This window comes from Pelobates fuscus, chromosome 10 (assembly GCF_036172605.1).
Source record: "Pelobates fuscus isolate aPelFus1 chromosome 10, aPelFus1.pri, whole genome shotgun sequence".
NCBI lineage: Eukaryota > Metazoa > Chordata > Amphibia > Anura > Pelobatidae > Pelobates > Pelobates fuscus.
This window is the reverse complement of record NC_086326.1, coordinates 40,570,998-40,578,945: the sequence shown is the minus strand read 5'-3', so window position 1 is coordinate 40,578,945 and position 7,948 is coordinate 40,570,998. Positions and strand designations below refer to the sequence as shown.

At 44.6% G+C, this 7,948-nt stretch overlaps 1 protein-coding gene across 2 annotated transcripts in view; it reads right to left on the bottom strand.

Annotated features, from left to right (window-relative positions):
• Positions 1-5,639, bottom strand: part of ZNF384 (zinc finger protein 384) — a 33,543-nt gene extending 27,904 nt beyond the window's left edge. For both annotated transcript variants that reach the window (XM_063435198.1, XM_063435199.1), the window contains exon 1: positions 5,575-5,639. The gene's annotated coding sequence lies outside the window, so the exon portion shown is untranslated. The remainder of the gene's footprint in view (positions 1-5,574) is intronic.
• Positions 5,640-7,948: the final 2,309 nt, after the last annotated feature.

Sequence of the window (7,948 nt, the reverse complement as noted above, 5' to 3'; positions counted from 1 at the left end):
GTGTGTGTCGGTCAGGGAGTGTGTGTGTGTGTCGGTCAGGGAGTGTGTGTGTGTGTGTGTCGGTCAGTGAGAGAGTGTGTGTGTCGGTCAGTGAGTGTGTGTGTGTGTCAGTCAGTGAGTGTGTGTGTGTGTCAGTCAGTGAGTGTGTGTGTGTGTCGGTCAGTGAGTGTGTGTGTGTGTCGGTCAGTGAGTGTGTGTGTGTGTCGGTCAGTGAGTGTGTGTGTGTGTCGGTCAGTGAGTGTGTGTGTCGGTCAGTGAGTGTGTGTGTCGGTCAGTGAGTGTGTGTGTCGGTCAGTGAGTGTGTGTGTGTGTCTCGGTCAGTGAGTGTGTGTGTGTGTCGGTCAGTGAGTGTGTGTGTGTCGGTCAGTGAGTGTGTGTGTGTGTCGGTCAGTGAGTGTGTGTGTGTGTCTCGGTCAGTGAGTGTGTGTGTGTGTCTCGGTCAGTGAGTGTGTGTGTGTGTGTGTCTCGGTCAGTGAGTGTGTGTGTGTGTGTGTCTCGGTCAGTGAGTGTGTGTGTGTGTGTGTCTCGGTCAGTGAGTGTGTGTGTGTGTGTGTGTCTCGGTCAGTGAGTGTGTGTGTGTGTGTGTCTCGGTCAGTGAGTGTGTGTGTGTGTCTCGGTCAGTGAGTGTGTGTGTGTGTCTCGGTCAGTGAGTGTGTGTGTGTGTCTCGGTCAGTGAGTGTGTGTGTGTGTCTCGGTCAGTGAGTGTGTGCACGGCCGTGGCTGGACAGTGGAGGTGCATGGAGGCACGCAATGCCACATCATATTCGAATGTGACTTCAACGTGCTCCACCTTCACAGAGTTTCAAGAAGTAGCGGGAGGATCCGCTTTGGCACAGGGTGTGGATGGAGCCATTTGGGGTATACCAAAGGCCGGACTGCGGAGTCGCATACTGGCAGCGGCAATGTGAGTATAGTCTGCTTGTTGACTAGAGGGGGGTGCTGGGATTTAGTTTATGGGGGTGAGGGGGGGCGTGAACTGGGGTTTAGTAGATGGGGGTGCTGGAGGGGGTTATACTGTACTTTTCAAAATAAACCTATGTTTCTATGAAAATGTAAGTTTTTTTCCCCCCCAAAATTATAAAAAAAACCTGATTTACACAGTACCGTATAGCTATGAGTGAGAGTGTGTGTGTGTGTCGGTCAGTGAGTGTGTGTGTGTGTCGGTCAGTGAGTGTGTGTGTGTGTCGGTCAGTGAGTGTGTGTGTGTGTCGGTCAGTGAGTGTGTGTGTGTGTCGGTCAGTGAGTGTGTGTGTGTGTCGGTCAGTGAGTGTGTGTGTGTGTCGGTCAGTGAGTGTGTGTGTGTGTCGGTCAGTGAGTGTGTGTGTGTGTCGGTCAGTGAGTGTGTGTGTGTGTCGGTCAGTGAGTGTGTGTGTGTGTGTGTCGGTCAGTGAGTGTGTGTGTGTGTGTGTCGGTCAGTGAGTGTGTGTGTGTGTCGGTCAGTGAGTGTGTGTGTGTGTGTGTCGGTCAGTGAGTGTGTGTGTGTGTGTGTCGGCCAGTGAGTGTGTGTGTGTGTCGGTCAGGGAGTGTGTGTGTGTGTCGGTCAGGGAGTGTGTGTGTGTGTGTGTCGGTCAGTGAGAGAGTGTGTGTGTGTGTCAGCCAGTGAGTGTGTGTGTGTGTCGGTCAGGGAGTGTGTGTGTGTGTCGGTCAGGGAGTGTGTGTGTGTGTGTGTCGGTCAGTGAGAGAGTGTGTGTGTCGGTCAGTGAGTGTGTGTGTGTGTCAGTCAGTGAGTGTGTGTGTGTGTCAGTCAGTGAGTGTGTGTGTGTGTCAGTCAGTGAGTGTGTGTGTGTGTCGGTCAGTGAGAGAGTGTGTGTGTCGGTCAGGGAGTGTGTGTGTGTGTGTGTCGGTCAGTGAGTGTGTGTGTGTGTGTGTCGGCCAGTGAGTGTGTGTGTGTGTCGGTCAGGGAGTGTGTGTGTGTGTGTGTCGGTCAGTGAGAGAGTGTGTGTGTCGGTCAGTGAGTGTGTGTGTGTGTCAGTCAGTGAGTGTGTGTGTGTGTCAGTCAGTGAGTGTGTGTGTGTGTCGGTCAGTGAGTGTGTGTGTGTGTCGGTCAGTGAGTGTGTGTGTGTGTCGGTCAGTGAGTGTGTGTGTGTGTCGGTCAGTGAGTGTGTGTGTCGGTCAGTGAGTGTGTGTGTCGGTCAGTGAGTGTGTGTGTGTGTGTGTGTCTCGGTCAGTGAGTGTGTGTGTGTGTCGGTCAGTGAGTGTGTGTGTGTCGGTCAGTGAGTGTGTGTGTGTGTCGGTCAGTGAGTGTGTGTGTGTGTCTCGGTCAGTGAGTGTGTGTGTGTGTCTCGGTCAGTGAGTGTGTGTGTGTGTGTGTGTCTCGGTCAGTGAGTGTGTGTGTGTGTGTGTCTCGGTCAGTGAGTGTGTGTGTGTGTGTGTCTCGGTCAGTGAGTGTGTGTGTGTGTGTGTCTCGGTCAGTGAGTGTGTGTGTGTGTGTGTCTCGGTCAGTGAGTGTGTGTGTGTGTGTGTCTCGGTCAGTGAGTGTGTGTGTGTGTCTCGGTCAGTGAGTGTGTGTGTGTGTCTCGGTCAGTGAGTGTGTGTGTGTGTCTCGGTCAGTGAGTGTGTGTGTGTGTCTCGGTCAGTGAGTGTGTGCACGGCCGTGGCTGGACAGTGGAGGTGCATGGAGGCACGCAATGCCACATCATATTCGAATGTGACTTCAACGTGCTCCACCTTCACAGAGTTTCAAGAAGTAGCGGGAGGATCCGCTTTGGCACAGGGTGTGGATGGAGCCATTTGGGGTATACCAAAGGCCGGACTGCGGAGTCGCATACTGGCAGCGGCAATGTGAGTATAGTCTGCTTGTTGACTAGAGGGGGGTGCTGGGATTTAGTTTATGGGGGTGAGGGGGGGCGTGAACTGGGGTTTAGTAGATGGGGGTGCTGGAGGGGGTTATACTGTACTTTTCAAAATAAACCTATGTTTCTATGAAAATGTAAGTTTTTTTTCCCCCCAAAATTATAAAAAAAACCTGATTTACACAGTACCGTATAGCTATGAGTGAGAACATTAAAAACTCCTAGAACGGTACTCATATTATGTTCATATATATCATAACCATGTAAATGTCTAATGCTACAAAGAAATATATGACATATCTATGTTTAACAAAGTGTGGAACAACTGGCAGTTTATAGTTCATATCCACATATCAAGGAACATTAAGGAGCTAGATTCCTATTAGAGTATACATGTTTCACAGTGAGAGACATTATATTCAGGAAATTTCTCATATTAGCGTTTTATTTTATTTTGATTGCAGCCAATTAGTATTTAAAAACACAAGACTTCTATCTGTAAACAGTGTTGCAACAATGACCATAAATTCATATTTTTTACGCATGAAGTTTATGTACTGCTCAGCAACCATACAGTACACTGATACATGTTAAGAAGAGGTATTCCTGATATAGTATATACCCACACATTCTAAACACTATATTAGGAAGAGACATACCTGATATAGTATATACCCACACATTATAAGCACTATGTTAGGAGGAGACATACCTGATATAGTATATATGTATAGACACATTATAAGCACTATATTAGGAGGAGGTATTCCTGTTATAGTATATATACCCACACATTATAAGCACTTTATTAGTTGGAGGTATTCCTGATATAGTATATACCCACACATTATAAGCACTGTATTAGGAGGAGACATACCTGATACAGTATATAATTAGACACATTCTAAGCACTATATTAGGAGGGGGTATTCCTGATACAGTATATAATTAGACACATTATAAGCATTGTATTCGGAGGAGGTATTCCTGATACAGTATATACTCACACATTATAAGCACTGTATTAGATGGAGGTATTCCTGATATAGTATATACCCACACATTATAAGCACTGTATTAGTTGGAGGTATTTCTGATATAGTATATACCCACACATTATAAGCACTGTATTAGTTGGAGGTATTCCTGATACAGTATATACTCACACATTATAAGCACTGTATTAGGAGGAGACATACCTGATACAGTATATAGACACATTCTAAGAACTATATTAGGAGGGGGTATTCCTGATACAGTATATAATTAGACACATTATAAGCACTGTATTAGGAGGAGGTATTCCTGATACAGTATATACTCACACATTATAAGCACTGTATTAGTTGGAGGTATTCCTGATATAGTATATATACCCACACATTATAAGCACTGTATTAGGAGGAGACATACCTGATATAGTATATAATTAGACACATTCTAAGCACTATATTAGGAGGGGGTATTCCTGATACAGTATATACTCACACATTATAAGCACTGTATTAGGAGGAAGTATTCCTGATACAGTATATAATTGGACACATAAGCACTATATTAGGAGGGGGTATTCCTGATACAGGATATAATTGGACACATTATAAGCACTGTATTAGGAGGGGGTATTCCTGATACTGTATATAATTAGACACATTATAAGCACTGTATACTGATATAGGATCTAATTACACACATTATAAGCACTGTATTAGGAGGAGGTATTCCTGATACAGTATATAATTGGGAACATTATAAGCACTATATCAGGAGGGGGTATTCCTGATATAGGATATACCCACACATTATAAGCACTGTATACTGATATAGGATCTAATTACACACATTATAAGCACTATATTAGGAGGAGGTATTCCTGATATAGGATATAATTAGACACATTATAAGCACTGTATTAGGAGGAGGTATTCCTGATACAGTATATAATTGGACACATTATAAGCACTATATCAGGAGGGGGTATTCCTGATACAGGATATAATTGGACACATTATAAGCACTGTATTAGGAGGGGGTATTCCTGATACTGTATATAATTAGACACATTATAAGCACTGTATACTGATATAGGATCTAATTACACACATAAGCACTGTATTAGGAGGAGGTATTCCTGATATAGTATATAATTGGACACATTATAAGCACTATATCAGGAGGGGGTATTCCTGATATAGGATATAATTAGACACATTATAAGCACTATATCAGGAGGGGGTATTCCTGATATAGGATATAATTAGACACATTATAAGCACTGTATTAGGAGGAGGTATTCCTGATACGGTATAGAATTAGACACATTATAAGCACTGTATTAGGAGGAGGTATTCCTGATACTGTATAGAATTAGACACATAAGCACTGTATACTGATATAGGATCTAATTAGACACATTATACGCACTGTATACTGATATATGATCTAATTAGACACATTATAAGCACTGTATACTGATATATGATCTAATTGGACACATTATAAGCACTGTATACTGATATAGTATATAATTAGACACATTATGAACATAAATCCAGGCTATCCCTCCCATTATGGAGAGCTATGTAGAATATCACAGGATATTGTGATAATGAGTCCCAGGAGCAGCACATACCCTTCACTCACACACCCGAGTATCACTGTGAATGAGTGTGAGTGGGTATTGTGAGTTAAGGAGAGCGAAGCTGGGCTTCCTCACTCCCTGAGTCACCTCTACTCAGGGTACACTCACATATTGGGGTTCAATCACCTCACACGTTATTACCTCGCTCCCACTCAGCCTCCGGTTCCTCAGATCTTCGGACCGCTTCCGCTTCCGGTCCCCGCGGGGGAAGCGCGTTCACAAGCCGCGCGTTCACAAGCCGCTCGCTCCTAGGACTTCCTTTCGCGCGTTCGCGCCTCTGGTCGCCATGTGTACTGTTGGCACACCCCGACTCTTCGGTCGCGTTGTATAAGACTTTGGTGGTGCAATGAGCACCTCTTGACTCTCATTCTATATTTTGCGGCTGAACCCAATTCACTATGAAGGAACACATCGAGCTTAAACGTCGATATCAAAACGTCGCCCAAATCTAAGATGGCGACGGCAGATTCTGACGCGATGACGGCATATCGCGCCTCCAGCGGCACGTAGGGGGACTCCCACTTATTGCTGGACGAGGGCGTTTTTTTTTTGTCCGCCATTTTTTTCAGCAATTTATCTTTATTGACAAAAAGAAACAAACAGTTTATTGTGAAGTGAGGGAAACTCACCTAGTGACTAAGTTTGTATTCTCTATATAATCCAATGCTCCCCACCCCTTAAATAAAGTAAGACTCAGATCCAGTTATCAGAAGCCCAGAGTCCCATCAATTTACGTGGATCTAACAAACCGAGAGATTTATAAACAACCCCTTGTTCTATTTAAAGAGAGCAAATCATCAAACTTCACATGTTGGCAACTTGCCCTATAACTGAGATTAAATATGGTGTGAAACACAATGTATGGCTTGTTATCAAAATCACTAAATAAAATTATATGGTGTGTAATTAGAACCCCAGAAAAAAAATATATATATATATATAAATAAAGGAACATACCGGTGTAAAAATAATAAATATAACACATTATCCAATTTCAAGACAAAAAATAAAAGAGGAGCATTACTGAAACCCCTATAAAACAAAAATATATGGCACGCTATGTTTTGCGTTATCTAAATGCCTTTGTTGAGATATATGTTAACGTGTGACAGAATATAAAGCAAAACCTGTAGCTTATTAGGGGATTTTTGGTACATTTTCTAGCTGTCTGAAATCATTTGTGGCCCATTATCAACGCCTATGTTTTGCGGTATTTAAATGCCTATGGTAGTGTGGTGGAATCTCGGTAAAAATAAATTTAGTAGGCCGAGATTACCACGTGGCATGTGTACGTGCATATGCTGACGTATCGATCAGTTGGTTGCACGAGGCAAGATACGATCAGTAGTGTACGGAGCATGTGCAAGAATACAGGATGTAGTATTCCCCTCCTCCATTGTGCTGGACAAGCCATGCGGTCAAGCAGGAAGTTAATTCCTATTTGTATTGATTGGTCAAGAGAATGTGCGGGTGGAGCTTAATATGGGAGGAGTTATGTGCCTATATAAGGAGCCTGCACTATTGTCCGGGGCTCAGAACGTGCTGTATTTTGGTGACATTAGTCCCTCTGAGTCCCGATCGGTGAACCGAATAAAGAATCTCTTCCTTCCTGAAGAAACCTGTGTCCATCTCTCTGTGCTTGGCTTCCGTCAGTTTCTCCGGTATCATTTGGTGCATTGGCCGGGAAGCTCATCGTTCAACGGTAGCTGAGAGGCAGAGGCGTGAGACGGTCTATCTTTGCCCACGTTCTCTACGGCTGCACCCCTGAACTTCTGCGTGGACCTCCCTTCGTCTCGGCGCCACTGATCTGTTGTCCAGGAGATCATCGGCCTCTACGTAAGAAGTGCTGGGGTGTCCCCGTCGATGAGTGTGAACTCAGGTTCAGGAACGAGGAGGTAAGACGACCGGCGGACCCACTAGGGGTATACCGATTGTGCGGTAGGCCCATAAGGGGTTTAAATCTGTGTATGGAATCTGCCCCCTCTGTCGGAGGGAAGGAGCGAAGGCGCACCGCTCAATCGAACGCTCTTTAGTAAGACCGTTTGATTTGGTTTGGAGTCAGGCGGGGTTCTGTGTAAATAGCCCTAGCCGGACACCGGTGTCTTGTCTAGACTAGCGTTCTAGGGTGTACAATTCGTTCGCTAGGTCGGAGGGACCGGGAGACTAAGCAGACTCTGATGTACATTATCGTTTGCTAGATCTCAACCTATCTTGGCTAAGTGGGAAGGCGTGTAAATTTGGAACCCACTAGACTATTGTTAGAGTAGAAAGACTAAAAGGGTTCTGTTGTAAATTCCGCCCTCTAGTTCGCTATATGTGGTGCTTGGGCAGTGTGGCTAACCAAAACGGATGTAGATAGTTTTAGGTAGTCCATTCAAGGTACTGGCCAATAGTTTAGTTGGGATTGTATATGTGTTAAAGATTGTTAGTAAAGTGTATATCTTGTTAGATAGCGCGAGCTCAGCCGTCTAGCGAGAGTGTTAATAGTGTGTTGCTGTATTATAGTGCACGGTAC